The sequence below is a fragment of the Thalia democratica genome, chromosome 5 (assembly GCF_965202585.1).
Source record: "Thalia democratica chromosome 5, ktThaDemo2.hap1.1, whole genome shotgun sequence".
Classification (NCBI taxonomy): Eukaryota; Metazoa; Chordata; class Thaliacea; order Salpida; family Salpidae; genus Thalia; species Thalia democratica.
Genome location: NC_139169.1, coordinates 68,723,231 through 68,748,012, shown reverse-complemented (window position 1 = coordinate 68,748,012; position 24,782 = coordinate 68,723,231). Strand labels below are relative to the sequence as shown.

At 24.0% G+C, this 24,782-nt stretch overlaps 3 non-coding genes across 3 annotated transcripts; 1 reads left to right on the top strand and 2 right to left on the bottom strand.

Moving 5' to 3' along the window:
• Positions 1-74: 74 nt before the first annotated feature.
• Positions 75-146, bottom strand: Trnae-cuc (transfer RNA glutamic acid (anticodon CUC)). The gene has a single exon. It is a non-coding gene; the product is annotated as a tRNA-Glu (tRNA).
• Positions 147-4,350: 4,204 nt separating this feature from the next.
• Trnae-cuc (transfer RNA glutamic acid (anticodon CUC)) lies at positions 4,351-4,422 on the top strand. The gene has a single exon. It is a non-coding gene; the product is annotated as a tRNA-Glu (tRNA).
• Positions 4,423-4,628: 206 nt separating this feature from the next.
• On the bottom strand, positions 4,629-4,700 carry Trnac-gca (transfer RNA cysteine (anticodon GCA)). Its single transcript has one exon. It is a non-coding gene; the product is annotated as a tRNA-Cys (tRNA).
• Positions 4,701-24,782: the final 20,082 nt, after the last annotated feature.

Sequence of the window (24,782 nt, the reverse complement as noted above, 5' to 3'; positions counted from 1 at the left end):
AATAAATAAAACAATAAATACAAGTAAGTTTATATCAAACTTTGAGAGTACTTGTTACTTTAATACTAAAAATTTTCCCAGACCGGGAATCGAACCCGGGCCGCGTGGGTGAGAGCCACGAATGCTAACCACTAGACCACCTGGGAGGACGTCTGAAATGAAGAAATAGCATTTATATAGACTCTAAGTAGCGCTAAAGGTTATAAAAAGTATATTTCTACCGAAAACTATCAAAATATTTTGATTTTTTTATGTTGTTGTTGGTCGTGTAGGGAAGTTAATTGTTTGTTAATTATTTAAAACAAGACTTTTATAAATTCTTAGAGATAAAATAAAAAGTGTTGATTATTAATGTATTTTTTAGTTAACGTACTGTAATAAAACATATATATATATATGTATATATATATATATCAACATTAAAAAATAGAACAAAAAAAAGAAAAAATTTATTCATCAACTTTAATAATCATAATTTATAGTATATATCATTTAAATTTTAAAATAACAACAAGTCTATTAAACAAATATAACAACTTTTTATTATACTTTTACATTATTATATTAGACAAATATCAGTTATATTCTATTGGATATGAGTTTATTCAATCTAGGTTTATATTGACTGATTTTTTTTCGATATAACAGTGTAAAAGTATAATAAAATGTTGTTTTATTTGTTCAATAGACTTGATGTTAAATATCATGATATTTTGGTCAGGGTTGTGAAATTTTTTCTCAAAAAATCCCTTAAATTAAAACTTTTAGGCCGCAAATTTTTCGGGGTCATTTTCTCGGAAATTTAAACAAATTACTTAAAATCTATCTCCAACTTCATTTTTCAAGCAATCTTCTTCAAATTTTAGAAAATGTTTCTTACATTACACGAAAAAAACGTTACTTATGAATTGTGGTAATTAAAATTAATAAAAATTTTATAAAAAATTAAAAAAAAGTCTTTTTTTTTTAAATAAAATATATTTTTAATTTATAATATTAGTTATAATTATATAATATATATATATTATATTTAAATATAATTAAAAAAAAAAAATATATATATATATATATATAAACATTAAAAAATAGAACAAAAAAAAGAAAAAATTTATTCATCAACTTTAATAATCATAATTTATAGTATATATCATTTGCGTATCATGATATTTTGGTCAGGGGTGCGCAAATTTTTCTCTAAAAATCCCTTAAATTAAAACTCTTGGGCCGCAAATTTTTTGGGGTCATTTTCTCGGAAATTTAAAAAAATTACTTAAAATCTATCTCCAACTTCATTTTTCAAGCAATCTTCTTCAAATTTTAGAAAATGTTTCTTACATTACAAGAAAAAAACGTTACTTATGAATTTAGATAATTAAAATTAATAAAAATTTTATAAAAAAATAAAAAAAGTCTTTTTTTTTCAAATAAAATATATTTTTACCACTAATTTTTGAATTCACAAGTAATGTTATTTTGTTATTGTATAAAGATTAAACTGTTAAAGTTTGAAGAAGATTGCTTGAAAAATGTTTGAGGAGATACATCTTAAACAAACTAGCCTTTTTTCGCTGTTTTAGTTTTTCCTTCCAATAGGTAACCTATTATGCGGCCCGACTTTGACTGGTCATATCTCAAAAAATAATTCGATTTTTTTAAATTAATTCAAAGCATCTTAAAGCTTAAAATAATCTTTCAAATAAGATCAACTTCTAAAAAACATGGCATAAATCCCCTATGGCCTTAAACTACAAATAAATAGTCAACTAAGTATTACTTTCAATACCTCAAAACATTTTACTCTGTGCAATTTCTAAATAATGTTTAATATTTATTTCATATCAACAAAAAAAAATTGTATAAAACTCAAAATAACTCATACTTTAAGTTTGTTGCAGCTTTTAATATACTATATTTATCTTTTATATAAAAATGTTAAATCTTTAGTATTAAAGTTGAAAGTTTGAAATTTTTTGTAGAAGAAACCTAAAGAGCTAGTTTTTTTTTTAACTTCTACATTTTTACCTATATTACAATATAAAACTGTAAAAATAAGTCTTAATAGATGAAGAAAATCTTAAATATAAACAAAATTAAAATTAAAAATTTCATACCACTTGAACTGCAGTCTTGAGTAATAGCAATATCTGGTGGTGGTCTGCAGTTTTTCAGTTCAAGGTTTTGAACTTCAGATAATTTTCCTACCTGACATATTTTTATACTTGCAACATTCCATACAATATTACTTAACATATTTTTTTAAATAATAATCTATAAATTGATGAAAACTGATGTTTACTCTTTTTTTAGTATTATAAAACATATTAATAAAAAACAAAATACAATTAACTTTGAAGATATTAGGATTGCCTTGCCACTCTTTGAGTCAAAATAACTGTCCTGAATTAGTTTAAAAGTGTCATGTGTCATCATAAGCACTTTAAATTTTTTACAGAATTTTTTTAATGTTTTTAAACTAATAGAAATTAAGCTTTATAACAAAGCTTTTAAAACCACTAAATCTACCCTGAGTTAAAAAAAACAAATCTATCTTTAGTCAGCCTGAGCTTAAAAATACTTATAACATTCTGAGTTGTCATGATTTTACTGAGTCATACTAAAGTTTTCCAAAACTTCATAAGATCCTGAGTTATCCTGAGTGTGTGAAAAAATTTTACTAAATGTTTCTGATACCAAACAAATAGTTTGAAAGATAAATTTTTTAAGGTCAACTTTTTCAATGCTTTTAAAAATGCACAAAAAATATAACTTTTAACTTATCTTAAAGTCAGTTTTTCTAAGATCTTTAGGGAATAGCATTTTTTAAATACTACAAACAGTTGGTAGAAAGAATATTTTTTAAATATCATTTAAAATTTGATTTAAAACAAAATAAATTTAAATTCAAAATTAATCAGTTATGTTTTTTAGACTAAAAATTGATTGTAAAAATTCTGTTTTGCAAGTTGCTATAATTTATTCATGTTGTGACTAAGGAAATTTTAAAATAACTTGCTACAAAAGTTGATTAATTTTTAAATAATATTGCTGATAAAAAAACAAAGTTTGATTTGTTTGTTATCCTATAAAAAAAAAATTAAAATAAAAATACTTTTAGTTAATTAAAACAACTGTTTTTGTATAGTGAGATTAAAACTGTAATCACGGTATGAACTGTTTGTTTATTATTTATTTTAATTTATTTTTTTATTTTTTTCTGTTTTTTGCTATTTTTCTTTTAAATTATGTTGTTAATATCTTTTATTCTTAAAATCAATTTATTTTTATTATATTAGCAGTTGTTTATTGCTATTTTTATACAGTTTGTTTATTCTTGGATCATTATCACTAGAAAACAGTTTTAGCTTTATGGTTTGTTATCAAAATGTTAGCATTTGTCCTTGTAAAAAAATCTGTCATAAGGTTATACTACTGCGGTGAACTAACTAGTGGCGTACTGTTTGAGTCTTAGTTCTTATAAAGATTATGAAGTTATAACATTTTTCCTTATGGAGTTTTTCATCAACATCAGTGCGCATTTGCAATTACGCACTGAATCAGTATACTGGGTAATTTTCCTAACTTGTCACTAATTGGTATTCGAAATTCGTTTTACTTTTCGAATAGTAGAAAAACATAGTTGATAAAAGGGAAATTTTGCATAAAAAAAAACAATAAAGGATAAAGATATTGCATTTTTTTTACTTCTTTTTTTTTGGTGGCACGCATGGGCCAGCGTCCCTCCCCACGCTACGCCCCTGGTATATATGATTTAAAATTTAGAATAACATCAAGTCTAATGAACAAATAAAACAACATTTTATTATACTTTTACACTGTTATATCGAAAAAAATCAGTCAATATAAACCTAGATTTAATAAACTCATATCCGATAGAATATAACTGATATTTGTCTAATATAATAATGTAAAAGTATAATAAAAAGTTGTTATATTTGTTCAATAGACTTGTTGTTATTTTAAAATTTAAATGATATATACTTTAAATTATGATAATTAAAGTTAAAGAATAAATGTTTTCTTTTTTTTCGTTCTATTTTTTAATGTTTGTATGTATACATATATATATATATATATATATATATATATATATATATATATATATATATATGTTTCATCACAGTACGTTAAATAAAAAATACATTAATAATCAACACTTTTTATTTTTTCTCTAAGAATTTATAAAAGTCTTGTTTTAAATAATTAACAAACAATTAACTTCCCTACACGACCAACAAAATATTTTGATAGTTTTCGGTAGAAATAAACTTTTTATAACCTTTAGCGCTACTTAGAGTCTATATAAATGCTATTTCTTCATTTCAAACGTCCTCCCAGGTGGTCTAGTGGTTAGGATTCGTGGCTCTCACCCACGCGGCCCGGGTTCGATTCCCGGTCTGGGAAAATTTTTAGTATTAAAGTAACAAGTACTCTCAAAATTTGATATAAACTTACTTGTATTTATTGTTTTATTTAATTTATTTACCTGTATTCGTTATGGCTTTAGTATTATATATAATCAAGCTAGTCAGCATTTATCTGCTTTTATTGATAAAAAACACTTTTACTATAATTTATTTTTAAATATTTTCAATAAATTTTAAAAATAGAGGGGACACTCGGATTTGAACCAAGGACCTATCGATCTGCAGTCGATTGCTCTACCACTGAGCTATATCCCCGTGCGTCAAGTAGTCGTATGACTAAATTATAAATAACTTTTGTGTTTAGCTTGAAACAAAATGCTACACAATTTTTATTTAATTCCACTGCCTACTGTTAATAACAATTGCAGATCACAATACAGAATAATTAAATGTAAAGAAATTAAAAATTTAAAGGAGTTCAAAATGCTTTACGAAACATTTGTTTAAAATAAATATTTATTAAACATTTTATTTTGTTTTATAAAATAAAATAAAACTAAGCCTAAAAATCAACTTAGTAAAAATAAAATAATATTGATTAAAACATAACTCAAAAGTAAATACTTATTTTAAAATGATAACGAAAAATTTTTAAGCATGAAATTAAGTTTAACTTCTAAAACTATAAAATACATAAACTAATTCATTATTCAAATTAAAGAAAAAATTTACTAATAACACATACTACAACATTTATAACATTAAACACAATTTTAGCATTGAGTAAAGTTTTTATAACATCAAATGAAATTTTAAAACATTATTGACAACTTCCTATACTTTAAATAAGTGTTTTATATCATTTAGTGCAACTTTTACTCCATTGTTTACAAATTTTAAATTTTCAAGTGAACTTTTATAACATTCTACTTTTAATAAAGTTAAGTACAACTTTAATAATAATATTTAAAATTTTTAACATTTACTCATTTAAACTAAGAAAAAAAAACTCATCTACTATTCGATACAAAAAACAACTTAATAGCAATAAATACAATATTCACTACATCGAGTACAATTTTTTTTACAATTTAGTATACAGTTTAAAACATAAACATGATTTTTATAATATTTAGTGCAACATTTTATAATTATAAGTACAACTTTATAACATTAAGTATACTTTTTTTAGCTTTAAGAAGAGTTTTTTAATATTAAAAAAAATTTATAACAACATGAAAAGCATTTAAAACTTTTAGCGTATTTTTTGGAACATTATATACAATTTTTGAAACATAAAGTAATGACTTTTTTACATTAGTTACTAGTTTTTTAACATAAAGAATAACATTTATAAAATTAGTTTCAAAATTAAAATCAATCACTACAATTTTTATAAGAATTTCTACAGCTTTAATAAAGTAAAAATTTTTACACATTTACTAAAATTTTATAACAAAATGTATAACTTTTATATATCAAGTAATTTTTCAGAACATTGAATAAAACTTTTTTAATATTTTGTAACCCTTATTAAACATTTACAACAAGCTTAATAATTTCAAAGCAAGTTTTAATGTACTTCAAAAAACATAGATAACACTATTTCAAGCTGGTGTAAAATAAAGCACATCTAAAATAATATATACAATAGCTTTAGTTTAAACTATTAAGCTGAATAATTAAAAATTTTTATGTAGGGTAACTAAGCTAATTTTAAACACAATTTCTTTAAAATAAGCAGAGTTTTTGCGGAGCTTTTGATACACACGCTAATATACATATATATATACATAAGCATGAACAGGTGTATTTTCCACTGTGTAGAGAAAATATTAAGAATTGTGTTTATATTTAAAAAATTCACGTATCAATTACGACAAAAAATTATTCTATGCTTTTCAAGACGATTTGAAGAAATTTTATTGGTGATTTTATCAAAAAAACTTAAAATTAACATAAATGATTTAAAGACTAAAAAAACTTCCGTAAAAATTTATTCAAATCGTCTAGAAAAGCGTAAAATATTTTTTTGTTATAGTTTGCACATAAAGAAAAGTTTCCAACTTAATCTATCTTTGAATTATTTTTGTAGTTGGTAAATTATTTAATTAATAAAACTGTTCTACTTCGATTTTGTTTATTTTAATAATACAAAATAGCTGGGTTAAAAAAAAATTCAAATAGCTTTGAAACTTTTCTTGTATGATTACAAATGAAATGGTCTCAAAAAATGTTTTATGTAAAAAATAAAAATAAAGATATATAGACTTATAATTTAAAATTAAATCTATTGGTTTTATAAAACTCTAATTACCAGTCCTCTTTATAACAAGTTTATGGTTTTATGGTATGCATAATACTCAGAAGTTTAGACTAAGAAAAATCTTTTAATTTAACACAATCAAGGTTTTATTTTAAGTTTTACAAAATGATATATCATTGTATTTGTTTTATTAGTATAGATTTGATATGCATTATTATCACCTTTTACAGATTTTTATGGTTTAAAAATAATTTAAAATTTCAATATCTCAGTTTTATGATTTAAACATTTCTAAATATAAATCTTAATAGTTTTTATTGAACAAATGCTTATATAAAAAGAGATAAATGATTTTGGAATATATTTTTGAAAATATTCATTCATTAGGTAAAAATCTGTTGAATAACTTGATATGATGGATTTCCTTTTGAACAAACAGTAAACATTTAAAATGATATTTACTAAGAAAAATTAATTATTGATTTTTGATAAATTTGTTAGTTTGTATTTATTTTGAATAGTTTTCAACTTGGTCTTTTAAATGCTATATAGGGAAGTTATAATTTTTTTCTTAAAAAAGGTTGTAATTTAACTGGTTTCTAGTATTACATATTTTTATTATTAGTCATTATGCTATTAAAAAAAGAGCAGTTTCTTAAAAATTCGCACCAAAAAGAAGATTAAAAATGTTATCAGAATAACATTTAAAATAAATAAGTTAACAACTGTTTTTCTGTGAAAAAAAACTTTGCATATTTTAATCATAAGAAACACTTGCTTTTTCTCACAGATTTTTAACAATATCTTTAAAAGTACTGAAAAGTACAAAAAAATTATTCGTACAATAGTTTTGCTTTAGATAAACCTGACATTAGTACAAGAATATTCAAAAAAAACTTTAATACTATAAACACATTGTTGAATCAATAAAGAAAAAAAAATAAAATAAAATTCAGTAAAATTCATAAAAAATCCTTCTAATTAACAGTATAAGAACAAAAATAGTTTGTACTTTATTACTTTGTTTTAGTATAGTAGTGCAATGTAACAACTTGGTATTATTTTTTAATAATAATATTTATAAAAATATAAAATATACAAGTAATCTTCTAAATGGTAATTCTAAACCAAACATTTCAGACAAACTAAAAAGAAAACTTACTTTTTTTAATGATTCCCAATTAAGTAAAAGAAAACATAACTTTTGGTGATTTTATCGATATAAACTAATTATAGTAATTTAGTTTAGTATTTTAAAGCTTAATAATAATAAAAAATAAATGACATAATAATAAAAAAAACACAGTGGTTAAATAAATAAAACAAACAGATAATAAAAATTAGTTAAGTTCATTTTGGTTTTCATATTTTCAACTTCTTTGGTTTTTTTTTCAGTCTTTTTAGTACAGTAGATCTCCATTTGACTCGTTCATTTGCAAGCAACTTTAACTTATCAGTTCATATATCTAAGCTATTTAGGTCGCGCTTGCATACGTCCTTAAAAAGTAATTTTTGTCAATGACTAACTCGCCATAAAATAGAAACTTTGAGATTCGCTCAGCACCCATACTTAGAATATGACCGATTTATCGAAGCCTGTGGTGACTAAGGGTAAATGCAAAAGTTTTTCTAGCATCACTAATGTTTTCAGAATCCATACCAGTAGACGTGGTACGAACGTTTCAGCTTCCTAGTTTGAGAGTTTTTTTCCGTTTATGTTATGTTTGTCAGGTGACTTATTTACAGTTTACTTTTCAATTTAAGCTATCCCCATTCATTCAATGAGGAAAGTAAACTGTGGCGTAACAACACCTTAGCGGCTGAGAGCTGCTCAGCTTAGTGGAGGCGGTGGTTGTTCAGTGGAATTCCAAAGCTCCTCCTAATGGTTATTGCCAGTACAGTAACCTCTCGCTTATTTACGCACATCATGGCCACAGAAAAAATGCGTAAAAATACGAGATATCGTAAAGATATGAGAGGTACCAAATATACTTACTATAATGGCTCTTTTTTGATATTGCTTCTAGTTAAAAGCAGAGTGGAGACTTTACCACTTTTAAGAATTTGTTTACTTTATTAATAAATATAAAAACAAAAGATAATACTATACATCTATCAAAAAAAGGATTTAATTATGTATAAAAAAATAATACTTGTAGAACATTTTTGATAATTTTAATAACAAGTAGATTTTATCTTAATCTTTATTTATATGTGACCTATTTGATACTTAACATTTATATTCTATTGTACTTAGCAAATTTAATTTATAATTAACCATTTGTTTACAATTAAGAAATGGTGTGATGTCTATATTAAAATCTGTTTCTATAGTCTTTTACAAAAATATGAGTTTGATGCCGTAATGGATTTCTTATTTTCAACAAAAATATATAAGTTATAAGAAAAATTTTTAATAAAATTTGTTTATGTTACAACAACTTTTCTAAATTTGACCTTTGCCCACATAAGGATAAACTTAAATTTAATCTCTTATTGTTTACAAAATTTTTGATATACTGAGGTATAACTAAATGTTTATCAACTAGTCATGGAACATAAGTTAAGAAAGTCTAAAGATGTAGAGAGGTGAGTTATAATTTAAAAACATATTTTAAACTAGTAATATACAATAAACCTAATTTGAACATTACTAAAAAAAAATTAAAATTTTTATTTTTGAATTTTAAGAATTATAAAGTGCGTAGCTAAACGAGAGTGCATAACGTCACGAGTGCGTAAAGATGCGAGAGGTTACTGTACTTTATAAATATTTCTGATTATCATAGTAATAGTTTTAAATTAATCTATCCGTTTTTTTTAATCAACATTTAGTTGGTTTATTTTTTCAAAGGTTTTAATTTTTTAACCATATTTTGCTGAAGTATTTTTAAGATGAAACAAAACCAAAAACAAAAGCTGTGGTAAGTTAAGGAGAAATAATATTAAGATAATAAGACAATGATACTTTTAGATAATATACTGCTCCATTAAACTAATACTGTAACTATAAATTATAGAAAATCGGTAAGGACATTTAAAAATACAAAGTTTATTAAACCTAAAAACTAAAACTTTTATTCCAAAATTAGCTTAAACTTTTTTAAAGAATGCTTACAATTTTAAAATTTATAATAAACTTAGTGTTAAATGAAAGCTTATATGTAAGTTTTCTATTAGTTGGTAAAGTATTAGATAAAAAGTTAAAGTTGTTTGATTGAGTTTGTAAATATAGTAAATATAGTTCTTTACTAACTTGGTGTTAACTTGTGTTTTTATTCAAAACTAAAATGTTCATTTTATTTTATTTTCACAAATAAAATATTAAATGTGATTAATATAAGTTATTCAAGTAGTTTTAAAATGTTTTGAGTGATTTTTTTAATAAGTTTTTAAGGACGATGACAAAGTACATTAGTCAAGAGCAGGATTTCCCAAACTTTTTCAAAAGGCCCCCTTTAAAGAAATTAAAAAAATCTATGGGCCCCTCCAACAAGATTTCTCATAGAACCACCAGCAAAACTGCCTAAGACCTTTTATTTGTTTTTCTTAGTGTATGATTTTGTAATTAGTGCCTTAACTAGTGTAATTTTTATTTTATCTGTTTGTGAAACTAAAATGTGGTTCTTAAACCTAATTTTAAATTTTTATGAAAAAAAGATGGAAACGAAAATATGTATGGTATTTAAACTGACTTCATAGTAATTTTAATTTAATATTTAATCTTTTAGTATTTTAACCTCATACCATCTGCAATTTTTATTTTCGTACTAAATCTTAGAAAAAAGAGAAACTAAAAATTTAAAACAAACAAGGTCTTTTATTCAACACAAATATATTTCAACAAATTTTCATCAGTGTAATACAATTGTAACAAAATAAAGTAAATGTTAGACTTATACAGTCAATTTAAAATTTACGGACCAACTACAATATTTTACTTCTATTGCTATCATTAAACTCATATGAAAAACTTAACTGAAAATTCAGACCAACTATCTACTTTAGATTGTTTATTTATAGTCACTTACATTCAATAAAAGCAATAATTAAATTACTGAATTCCACTAATCTTTAATATAGTAAAAGAAAAAAGTGCCTGTAGTATGAGATTATAAATGGTAACTGTTATATTTATTGCCTAGAAACTCGTACTATGTACATTAAATGTTATAAAATATAAATGAATCTTAAAGAAAACTTTAAATTTAGTAAAATATAGATTGCTACTAAAACAAAATTGAATAAAAGTACAACAAAAACAAACTATCTAGTTATTTTATGTAATTTAAGACAAGTTAATTTGCTAAAAAACTGATTTAATTTATTTAAGTTCATATACTATAACATAAGACTATATTTGATCATATAGCACAATAGTGTTACATGTTCATACGGACTATTTTGACCGAAAACAATTTTGCTATTTACAAAAACTACTCAAAGAATTTTTATAAAACAATTAAATACAAGCCTTAACTTAGCTCGATTAGCATTTGTGGCAATTTTTTAAAACTTTAATTTTTAATGTAAATTTTAAATTTCCAAACTTAAGATCGAATTATCTCACTATCATTAAAGTTAATTAAGTTATTTTGTTATAGAAAACGCTCCTTTGCCTTTAACTAAAAAACCCATTGAATTGGGGTTTTCAATTCTTGAGTGGGGCCTCTTAGAAGAATTTTTTTTTGACTTTTTATTCTAACAAATTTTTTAGCCAAAACAATTTTTTTTAATTTCTAATTTTGCCGTGTTCTCAAGGGTAGTTGGTTTTATTTTCCTGCTTTCTCATATTTTAATAAAATATACTCGTATCGCAGACTGTAAATTTCAAAATTCACCCTTCAATTTTCTAGTTGTCACTGTAGCAGAGAAAAATTGTTTTTCTAACTTTTTTAAATACATTTAATTATGTATATTTTAAATGGTCCTCGATTTTTTTAATCTAAACTGTTTTTATGTAAGACATGACCCATATACGTTTTACTAAATTTATCATTAATTGAACATGAAATCCATCATAAAAGAAATATATAAGTACAAATATATAAAGAAACAAAGACGTTTAAAATAAAATTATTAAAAACTCATATCAGAACATCTCTATATATAACGAACACTCAATGTAATAAAGATTAGAAGGTTGTAGTTATGCAATTCTTAACTCATTTTGCATAAAACTTACAAAAGAAAATTAAAAAGTTCTTTTGTTAAACTAATTTATGGCGAACACTGCATTAAAACTTTGTATAAAAGTTATCGCAAATAACTTTTACATCGCCTTTTTATTGTTTTGATCGTTTCGAAAAACTTTACTTGTTTTTAAATTTCAAGCATATAGAAAAAAAATTATAAGCTTTCAAAAATTGTTAGTTACATAAGTTGCATTTAAATTTGTAAATTAGACAATTAAACTTTACTCGTTTTTTTACATTGTGAGTTAAAAAACATTTAAACTTTTTAAAAACTGTCTGTAATGTCTTGTAGTTTCTATAAACTAAATATAGTTTATAGATTTAAAAAGTATAAAAACTTATTCAATTTGAATAACTTTAAATGACTTTTTAAAAGTATAGATTTATAAAAATATATAATTAAAACTAACAGCAATAATCATTTAAAAGTAAAATTTGTACTGTACATTGCGAACAGTTACAAAACTATTAGTTTTACTTGAATGTCGACAAAAAATATTAAATATATAGAGTTTTTTTAACTGTTTTAAGAGTATAACTTAAATATTTCCAGCGATTATGTTTTGTATTTATTTTTTAAAAGTAGGTCTTGTTGAATTAACAATTAAGAGTTAATCTACAACTTAAAGTAAGTTATTTCATTTTACGGAAATTAATACAGTTTTCCATAAAAATAACTAATTTACTTTTTATTCAAGTTTTGTATCTTCAGAAATAAAATAATGTTTTTAGTTATACACTAAATTATTAAACATTATCAACGATATAAAATTTTAAGTGAACAAAATTAAAAGCTCATATATGAGCCATAAAAATTTAATAAATTACTGATCTGATAATGACTGAATCTGATAAGCTTTATACAAAATTTACTGCCCAAATAATGAAAGATTGTTTGTTACGTCACTATTGCACACAGAACAGAGCAGTTATACACAAAAACTTGGCAATTTAGTTTTACATCGCATTGATAAAAATTTCAAAATATTTAGGTCGCTTTTGTTTTCTGACGGAAAAAACTGCTTATTTCGCATAAATTATTTTGAATTTTTATGCTTTTCATAATTTAAAAAAACATGACTTACATTTAAATAAACTTTGTATTTATTAACTTCCTTGTTTGTAAAAGATTTAAGTTTTGCTTTAAGTGAAAAAAGGATATAAAATTTTAGATTTCCGTCAATACACATTAAACATAAAATTTTCAATTAATTTTCTAACCTGGTTGTTGTTAAATATTAGTTTTAAATAGATAAATTTATAATCATTTAGGTTGCTAGTTAAAGCTTCTCGTTTAATTTTATCTAGTTAGTAATTCTGTTTAGACTTCGAAGTTATTTACCTACATTATTTTTTTTTCTAACTATTAAAAGCTATATAAAACATTTTCATAATACCATTTAAAAAAAATTATCTTAAAGTCCTATTTGATAACTTTTAAAAATTTTAGTTAAAAGTATTCCATAAATCAAAAAAAAAAACTAATATTTAAAGGTTTATGATAGTTAAAATAGTATTAAAAACAGGAACAGGTTAATCAAAAACTAAAAAAAAAATATTTTAAAGCATAAAAAACGTTTAAATAACAATTTTAAGCACATATTTAAGCTCTAAATGTTATCTATGTAGACTTACCTGGAAAAGACGAAATGTATTGTTTAACAAATGCTCAAATTATTATTTTATTAATATCTTAGCTTTAACACAGTTTATAGCACTAAACAGAGTTTTAAATCAAAACCCTAATTGTGAAAATAAACAATTTATCAAAAACTGAATAATTTGTGGATTTTTGTACAAAAATGTTCTTTATATTTTCCAAAATTTAAAGTTACGGCTTTAAAACGTTCAGAATGCATTGTTTATTAATAACAAATGCATTAGAAGTAGCTTGCAAAACTTGGCGCTTATTTTTAATCTTAATGGTTTTTTTAAGAAAACAAAATATTAAAATAAGCTGTATAGTTTTTACTATCAAAAACTTTTGAGTTTTGCTAAAGCCAGGTTTTAAGAATAAAAAGCTTTTTTATTAAAAACTTATTATAATTGTTTACTTATTTTTATTTCAAACAGTGTCGTCAAATTTGATTTACCAAAATTTTGAAATGTTTATGTTTCATACTTTCAATACAAATTAAGTTTTTGATATTCGGACTTTCCCAAATTGAGTAACTTTTTAAACATAAAAATATTTCAATTAAAAAAAAACACAAAAAAAAACATCTAATCTTATCACAAAAAATCTCCAAGTCCAACCATATCCAATGGAAAATTCCACTTTAAAAGAAATTTATTGAAAAACTGAGTGTTAAAAAAACTGATTTATTTATTTTTTCCCATATTAAGTTGTTAATAATTTATAAAACCTTTTTTTGTAAGCTTTACTAATAGCAAATACTTATTATTATTTTTTCAGTATTTAAACTTTTTTTAAAAGTAATAGCAACGAAAGTTATTACTGTCTTCATTTTATATCTTATTCTTTAATGTCAAAATAAAAACTCATAATATTAGTTGCACTTTATTATCAAAGTAGGTTTTCACATTTTGGTGTGTGTTTTTCAAAGATTTTTATACAAAAATGATAAAAAGTTTTAATTTACTTCAAATACATTTTCATGTCATTTAAATTTCATATCTTGTTGTCATTAATATTCTTAATTTTTAAAATCTATGGTGTAGGTAAGGTGTAAACATCCTAATGAACATTAAAATTATACTTAAGAATAAGTTCACACCTACAGTTGCAATCAACATTTACTATAGTAACAGGGTTGCCACACTCTCAGGGAACTCAAGGAGTTCAGGCAAACTGAGGAAATTTTCAAATTGTTGAAAATATCAGGGAGACTTAAGGAAACTAACGGAATTTTGACCTTTTTTAAACTCAAGGAAACTCAAAGCATTTTTGTTTTTTTTTTTTAAATTTCAGGGAAGTTTTAAGGTTTTTTAAAAAATCTCAGAGAAATTTTTTTCTAGATCTAGAATAAAATTTACTTAATCCAGTTTCAATATTTTGTTCAAAAAAGTTACTTTTATTAATTTTCAAGTGCTTATTTAGAAAATTATTAGCCTTGCGGCTAGTTCTTCAATATTTTTAGACTTAACATTTTATCTTTTTAATATATGATAAAAATTTTAAGGTTTTGAAAATAACTCAGGGAAGTTTAAGGTTATTCAGGGAAGTTTCTGGTCACCCAAGGAAGATATTTCACTCAAAGAGCGTCAACCCTGTAGTAAACATGCTCTGGCTAGTTTGAAATTTCAGATGTTCAACAGTGGCTAGATTTTTACAACCAGCATGATTATTAACTGTAGAATTCAGTTGGGATTAAGCTGATACACCTTATATCATTTTTTTATTGGTTAACTCGTATTTTACTCGTGATTTTTGTTAAATTTATATTGTTCATATTAATTAAAATAAGAAATATTTCATTTGTTGTAATCTATACTTCAAAAATTGTTCTCTTATTAAAATAACAAAATTTCTATAACACTAATAGGTAGTTTTTTATCTAGCTTATTATAATGTGTTTAGATCAACAAGAACAATAGTAAACAGTTACAAGTTTAGAGTTTGTTTCAACAGTATTTGTACTAATTAGATACTTTTAAATCAGATAAAATACAAAAAAGAGGTTTTACTTTTTAATTTTATGTAAGGTGGTTCCCACTTTTATTTTAACTGAATCTTAGTTTTCTTTGATTTCTCCGAAATTTTGTACAAAAATTTTTTTTTTTAAATTGATAATATCATTATTTTTTAGCTCATTGCTGAGTTTTTTTTTTGCATAAAACTTTGAAGGTAAAATTTATAATTCCAGAAAGTTAAGTTTTCTGATCAAGAAATTATTATTATGACCAGGCAGAAGTTGATAAATCAATGGTCACAAAATTTATAACTAACAGTTTATTGATCTTGAATAATTGCCACTACTTACTTGTACAAAGCTATGTACTTTTTTAAGCATGCTTAGTTTAACATTTTAAAAGTTTAATATATTAATATTTAAAAAAAAAACTATCTTATTTCAGTGTTTTTGTTTTAAAGTTTATTTAAAACTTTTCGTCTGATTTACACTTAAAAATGCCTAAAATCTAAAGGATATATGAAACTATTTAAATCGAGTAAAAAATTAAAGTGAATACTGCATTCCAAATCCATTTGTTTCACCCTTTTCAGCTATTTAGGGTTTAACTTACCATTTGGTTTTACTGCAGTGATCCTGCACACTAAGGGTAACTATTGTAAGTTTTAAAATAAATCACAATGACTCAGGTCAGTTAGTTTCTCATATAATGAACTCAAGATAGTTATAATACTTCTGAAAATCTCATGTCAGTTTTATTCTAGATTTTGTTAAGATTTAGTTCGTTTAGTTTCAACATTTTTAAATTTAAAGTTTCAATTTGTTAGAGAACTAGGTTTTTATCTTTGATCTTGAAAAGTATTTTCACTTTTTTTATGATTTATAAAACTCAGGATGAGTCAATACAATTTATAGTCATTTAAGACTAATTTTAATAAAGAGTGGTAACAATGTTACTGATAACATTCTCTTTTTACATATGTAAAACATAAAGCTTCTGCTAATAATAACTTTAATAAATAATTACATTAATTTTTTTTAATGTGCTGCTTGAGCACGAACATTGTTAGCCTAATTATTTTCAGTATAACTGTATTGTGTTTTACAACAAAAGTAGTATTATTATTTAATTTTTTCGTTTAAAACTTATTTTATACAAAGAACAAGTTAAAGCTTAATAAAAAAGATTTAAGTGCTAGCACTTGCACATGAAGATAAAAGAAGTAATAATAAAGATAAAGCAAAGAAACAAAAACAGTAAATGTAATAACATTTTAAAGCAAAACATTATTAGTCTCTAAATTTAAGATCTTTATAAAAAATAAAATTGTTTTTATTAAAAAACTACTTTAAGATCTTGCGAAATCTCGATCTTTTACAATTGAAGGTTTTGCCAGCTCAAAATAATTTAATAAATTTTAAATTTTACATTCCTTATTTTGTCATGAAAAAAATTCAAGGGTTAAAATATTCAATTTTGTCATGGAGGGCTTAGTAATTGGGAATAAGTATACTGAGAAAAAATAAAAATATCATTATATTTAAATTTTAATAAAATGATCTTTTAATAAGCATTGTAGTGTACTTAATATAAACCACATTTTATTCAATTAGCTAATTTTTTTCTAGTTGAAAAAACTGTTGCTAGCAATTGATCATTGCATAGGGGTAATAAAAAGACCACCATTCTAATAACTACAAACTTTGTTAAATTATTATTTTTGTTGAAATTTAATTAATTCTGGCACACAACATAAAATAACGCAAACAAAAGATTACTTAAGAAATGAGTAAATCTTAAAAATAATACAAGTTATGGCATCAGAGCAGGGTGGAAAAATGATGAATCAATTAAAATGTTTTTTATGACTTATATTATGAACAATATATAGGAATAAGTGACAGGTTTAAACTTTACCTTTAGTTATTAATACTTTTTTTTCTTCAGCAATCATAAAGTTTCCTAAAACTTTTGCAGTAAATATCAATGAGAGATTGAGGATGTTTGCTTGAGTCAGAGGTTGGCAAGGATTTGGTGGGAGTGGGGTATATTTAAAAAATAATAATATTAGCTGGCCACTTAAGTTTTCACTATTCATTTAAAACCCTGGAATATCTGATGTAAGTTTCAAAATTAACTTTTGCAAGCCAAAGTGCGTGGTTGCTACCTATACTTTTGCCATTTGTGCAGTTTTCTTACCATTGCTTAGAACTTGTGTAATAAATAGACTTTTTCTTATAAATTTATTGTGAACATGTTTTTATTGTTTATTATCAGTTTGTTTTACATAAAAATTAATAAAATATTAGACCGTGAACTTTTCTTTTTTACATAAGATCTCTCTGAATCACAAGTCTAACAAGAAGTTGCTGAACCCAGTTTATACAACATCACTGCTTTGAATAAAAACACAAATTTTAGTGTTACAGTGAAAAATTGGATTGTAGACAGGTGTTTCTTAAAAGATTAGTATATTTATCACAATTTATACCCCTAAAGTACTAGGAAATATTATATGTGTGCACAACCTTTTTATTACCTTTTTTAAGTAATAATGAGTTTAGTAAAGCTGTTTTGTCTAAACAAATGTTTAGATTTTTATTATTATGCTGTATAAAACTACAAAAAGAATTCTAAACATTAAAGGTGGTTAATTAATTGTAAAAAATCTTTGTCATAAACTATTATAAACTTTATCTGGGAAAAATTAAACCAAGTAACTTTTACAGTTTTAAAATATAAAAAGTACTAAAACGTTTAATGTAAATAAAAAAACTTAAAATTTAAAAACACAAAACTTATTTATCAAGTTTAAAACAAAGTGAACATTTTATAATTTTTATATGAAGTAGCAAATAAAAATTTTAGTAAAAATTGTAATTCAAATTCTTCTTTAGATACTTGCTAAAAATAAGAACTTAAGAACATACAGAGTGTGTTAAAAACTGTTCACACTGATTTTGTTTAGTCTAGCTACCATTACTTTCTTTAAACTAACAATAGTGAAATATTCAAATATGATTAAGATATATAAAAAAATTTGATTTTATAAGTAAATTAGAATAAACATTTGAGTTTTTAGCTGCTAGAATGTGTGTTTTTATTAGACTTATAAAATAATTCAACTTTAAAGTGTTTACTCGTTTTAAGAACACTTTACATATACAACCTTGCATATATATGCCTTGCATTAATGTTTGCTAAAAAATATAATTAGCTTTATTAAGTGTGAATATAATATAAATTTTAATAACTATTGTAACAACACAAGTTTTAAACTTTGATTGAAAACAATTTTGTTTATACTTTCAAGCTTCTAACAAAATGTTACCAATTTGAAAATTTAAAGTATAATTACTGTTATGGGATTAGAAAACAATGAAATTTTATTTACTCTTTAAACTTTATGCTTTCATAGTGATTTAAATCTAAAATTCCCAATAATATACTTAAATAGTTAAAATAATAAAATATTATAGCTCATAAGTTGTTCATTTAATCTTTATATTGTTTACTAAATACACTTTAGTAAAGTACTAAAATGAATTATTTTGTTCAAGCCCTAGTTATATTCTAGATATAAATGGTTCAAATAATATTCAAATTATATATTAATTTAAAACTGTCTACCATTTGTTAATCAATTATAAAAATCAATCTAAATATAAAGTTTAAGATTGCTAATTTCATTTATCAAGTTATTTTTTACACTTGATAATTTTTTACCTATTTATTTTAATTGCCTTTAAATGTATACTATAATTTATTCTGATTTTTTTTATAGTTAATTTAGCAAAAGAAATAAATTTGGATCAAGATAATACTAAAAATGGATAATGGTCTTCAGGTAAGGTCCAATAATCACAAATGATAAATGTAAACGTATAAGGTAAGCCCTTTTCAACTAATAAACAACAAATTTATTAATTACTAGAATATGTTCACATTAATCATAAGTTGGTATTTTCGTTTAAATTATGTTTGTTTATAAGTTCTGTTTAACTTAACATTCTCTGTTTCTTATTTTAACACAAAAAACTAACATTTGCTCGTTTTAAAAGGTGATAGAGCAGTCCAGAAACTTTAGATGTTTTTTGATGCTTTTAAAATATAAGAATATCTGAAATATATATTTTTTGTTTACTTTATAAATTTTGTTTTATTTGTTTTATTATATGTTGTTACTTTTTAATTACATAAATTAAAAAAAAAATATTTAAAATTAAAAACCCCATAGTTTTAAGGTTAATAAAAAAATGTTTTATAACCTATATGATTTGGTGTATTTTTCAACTAACTTCTAGAGTATTTTATAAGTTTACAAATGTTAACTAAACTTTGATATGATTTACATGAAATTAAATTAGATTTTTTTAAATTTTGTGGTGATTTAATTTTTAGTATCTGTTTAAAAAGAATATTGCAAGTACGTAATACCTTTCATATATTGTTTAATAAAATAAACTAACTTTTAATATTATTATCAGATTGTACTTAACTAATTAAAATTGTTCTTTTTAAGACTGTTAAACATCATACTTATTTTAGACTTTGATCCCTGGTAGCCCATCAATTGGCATTAATTAGCAATTATCATATTATACATTAACAACAATGTCGTGAGATAAAAGAAGATGACAATCAAAATTTGTAAGCCATTGTTGTTTTCTTTTTTTTTTTTTTGCTTTTATTTATTTTTCATCAACAAATTTTCGATTTAATCTTTTCATGTTTACTGTGTGCTGTAATTGTTTGTAAACTATATTTTCTAACCTATCTAAGTATAACCAATTTAAATTGCAAAGGAACTACAATCTTTATTTTTGCCTATATTTGACTGTTATTAAACAAATATCAATAAAATTTTGTTTTGATGATTTAAATGGTAGTGGTTAAATAACTTACATTTTCAATTGTTTTTTATTCTGATTGAAGGTAATACTCTTTATAAAAGTGCTGCGTTACTTTAAAAACTATAATAAAGTTTGATAACTAGTTTAGTAATGCAAGTTGAAAACTTTGATTATTTCAACCTTTGTTTATTATTTGACCAATACAGGTTTTAAAACTTACAACAAACCATCTTATTGATATGAAGTTAATAAATGAATTAAATTATGACTACTGTTTAAACTATTTATTTTTTTTTTCAAACTCTAATAAAAATTACTTTTAATATGTTTTTAACAATATAACAGCTTTTTAAGATCCTTATCTTGATTACTTTATAAGTTTATACTGAATAATTTTTTAAGTATATCGTACAAATCAGTTTTTTTTACACAAAGAGATCAAACATAGTAGATTTTTTTTATTCACTAAAAAAACAAGACCAAATTCAGCTATTAAACAACATGTATTCTTTAAATATCTATATTTACCTTTTATAAGAGTTAACTTACATATTTTATTTTATGTATATTGTTCTACAAAAATCAATGAAAACAAACTGAAAGTAAGTGAAACTTCACGTGGTTAAACAATTGAAAATTTATCAAAAAACAACTGATACATAGATTGGTGAAGACGGCAACAACATCCAACAACTGGGCTGGGCCTAGAGCGGCTTGGAAGAAGTCTTTGGTGAAAATTTCCAACCAAATGATGATAAAATCTAAACTTCAAGCCAACTCACGTTCGAAGGCCAGTCAAACTTCATACATCGAAACGGTGTGGAACGGTGAGTTGAAAACCAAGAAGTTGCTCAATTTCGGCTGGCTGGAGGTAAGAGTTAAGATGTTGAATTTTCTAACAACTTTAAAAAATTAACACAGTTGTTTTATGCTGAGTTATCAACATGGCATAGTTGTTGTGAGCAGTTGGTTTTTAAATAATATTTAATAAAAAAAAATTAACATAATACCACTATTTCATGCTAACAACATAACTAGCGACAAAATTTTAAGACTAAAACAATTTCAACGCCTCTTTATTAAAATTTTAAATAAAAAGAACTTTACAAACATTCTATTCCATCCTAATTTAGCAGCATAATTACCAACAGACAGTTAAGACTTAAACAATAACTTGGTTATAATAAATAACTATGTGTTCAAATAACAGTCTAATGGCCTCGTCAGTTTAAAACAAACCCGATACAAGTTCACAGGCCGTGCGCGAACTGACGTGCGAAAAGGTTAAGAGCTGACGGACACCAGCAGTTCTTTCTACAGCAAGATCAGCCATCAGGCTCAAGATGAAGTTGGTCACCAGCAGAACGTGACCAGTCAAGTAAGGGAAATTTATTACATACAATTTATGATCGGTTAGAATAAGGTTTTATTTATTAACCTAAATTCGTATTTCAAGCTGTCCAAATGAGTGAAGCATTGTTTTGGTAAAAAATTATAAATTTAAAGTGAAATTTTCAAGTTAATGTTATGTGAAAATATAATTTTTTAATCAACTGAAGTTTAAGTTTTACAAACGATTTAGAATTGTATTGATGATAAATTCTAAGAAGTTAAAGTGAAATTTTGTGTTTAGCAAAATACAAAATAACTTTGTTTGACAATATAAAAATTTCATTGATAGTCAGTATAAATATTAAGACTTTTTTTTGCCTTTATTTACTCTTGTTTTGTAGTTTTTACCTCATTTATTTTTTATAAAACTACAACTTTTTTTACAGATGTAAAAGCTACGTAACTCTCCACCACCAATCCATTTGCAGAGTAGGGACACTAAAGCACAAGAAGGTGGAATAGTGAGGTTGAAGCCTTACCAGACTAGTTAGTGTATACACGTCTGCCTTTAACATTTTTGGAGTAAGAAATTTCTTTATCTTGTCTGTGTTGTTTTGTGATAATAACATCATGAGTTGTATTAAAGGTTGCTGTATTTGTTAAATTAATCTGTATCTTGCCAGTGTACAGCAAATAAATAGATAACTTATAATACTAACTGAAATGCTAGCTAAAATTTGCTCTTTTTTGTCTGTGTTTAATAACTCCGGCTGATTCTTTTTTTTTTTCATTTAAACAGCTAAGTTGATGTTTTTTAAGTGCTTAGAATTAATCTTGTTTTGGTATTCAGTTTATGTTTATCTATATATTTAATTAGTTTTTCTTTATAATAAAGTGTTATTGCTCAATAATCGTTAAAAATGTTATACTCTTTTTTTTATTTATAATTTAGAAAATTAAAGATTTAGTATTATCCTTAAAAGAGGTAGGTTTTGAGGAGATAGACTGATTTTATTATTATTTATTAACTATAAAAAACAGGACTCATTACAGCTATTAAACAACATGTTTCTTAAAATATCTATATTTACCTTTTTATGACTTTAGTTACATATTTTATTCTATTTATATTATTCTACAAAAATCAATGAAAAAAAACTGAAAGTAAATGAAAGTTCACGAGGTTAAACAATTGAAAATATATCACAAAACAACTGATACACACATTGGTGGAAACGGCAACAACAGTCAGCAACCGGGTCGGTACTGAAGCGGCTTTGAAGAAGTCACCGGTGAATGAAGAAGTCCAACCAAATGATGATAAAAATCTGAACTTCAATCCAACTCACGTTCGAAAGCCAGTCAAACTTCATACATGGAAACGGATGTGGAACGGTGAGTTGAAAACCAAGAAGTTGCTCAATTTCGGCTGGCTGGAGGTAAGAGTTGAGATATTGAAATTTTCTAGCAATTTTGAAAAATTAGCACAGTTGTTTTAGGCTGAGTTAACAACATGACGTTGTTGTTGTGAGCAGTTGGTTTGTAGATAATATTGAATAAAAAAATTGAAAAAGTAGTACCACTATTCTATGCTAACAACATAACTAGCGACAAAAATTTGAGACTAAAACAATGTCAACTCCTTTTTATTAAAATTTTAAATAAAATCAACTTAACAAACATTCTATTCCATGCTAATTTAGCAGCATAATTAACAACAGACAGTTAAGACTAAAATGTTACTTTAGTTATAATAAAAAACTATGCATTAAAATAACATTTTAATGGCCTCGTCACTTTAAAACAAACCCGATATAAATTCGCAGGCCGTGCGCGAACTGACGTGCGAAAAGGTTAAGAACTGACGGACACCAGCAATTCTTTCTACAGCAAGATCAGTCATCAAGCTCAAGATGAAGTTGGTCACCAGCAGAACGTGATCAGTGAAGTAAGGGGAAATTTATTACATACAATTTATGGTCGGTTAGAATGAGGTTTTATTATTTAACCTAAATTCGTATTTTAAGCTGTGCAAACGAGTGAAGCATTGTTTTGGTGAAAAATTAGAAATTTAAATTGAAATTTTATTTTGAGCAAGAAAATGTCGCAGTTAATTGTTATGTGTTTATATAATTTTTTAATCAACTGAAGTTTAAGTTTTACAAACGATTTAAGCATTGTATTGATGATAAATTCTAAGAAGTTAAAGTGATATTTTATGTTTAGCAAAATAGAAAGTAATTTTGGTTGACAGTATTAAAATTTCAATGATAAAGATTTTTTTGCTTTTATTTACTCTTGTATTATAATCTTTACCTCATTTATTTTTTATAAAATTACAACTTTTTTTACAGATGTGAAAGCTACTTGATCCCAACCACCAGTCCATTTGCAAAGTAGGGACACTCAAGCACAAGAAGGTGGAATAGTGAGGTTGAAGCCTTACGAGACTAGTTAGTGTATACACGTCTGCCTTTAACATTTTTGTAGTACGAAATTTCTTTATCTTGTCTGTGTTGTTTTGTTATAACTACATGAGTTGTATTAAATGTTGCTGTATTTGTTAAATTAATCTACATCTTGCCAGTGTAACAGCAAGTAGTTAGATATTCTATGATTTTTACTAAAATGCTAGCTAAAATTTGCTCTTTTTTTTAATTTTTAATAACTCCAGCTGATTCATGTTTTTTTTCATTTAATCAGCTAAGTTGATGTTTTTTAAGTGCTTATAATTAATCTTGTTTTGATATTTAGTAAATGTTTATCAATAAATTTATTAATTTTTCTTTATAGTATAGTGTTATTGCTCAACAATCGTTAAAAAATTTATACTCTAGTTTTTTATTTTTTTTATTAATAATTTAGAAAATTAAAGATTCAGTATTGTCCTTAAAAGAGGTAGGTTTTTAGGAGATAGACTGATTTTTGGTTAATAAATTGTCATAGCGCGCTTTGATTGCTATTAATTACTCAATGATATAAAAAAAAATTGATAATTTTTGAAATAAATTTAATTTTAATCATAGTGCAAGCTACATATACTTATTAAAACTCTAAACAAATGGTATGACAATTTTTATTGTTAACATTGAGTTTTTGAGTATGACAACTGGTAATTTTGATCTTTAAATGAAATAAGTTGAGAAGAAAAAGAATG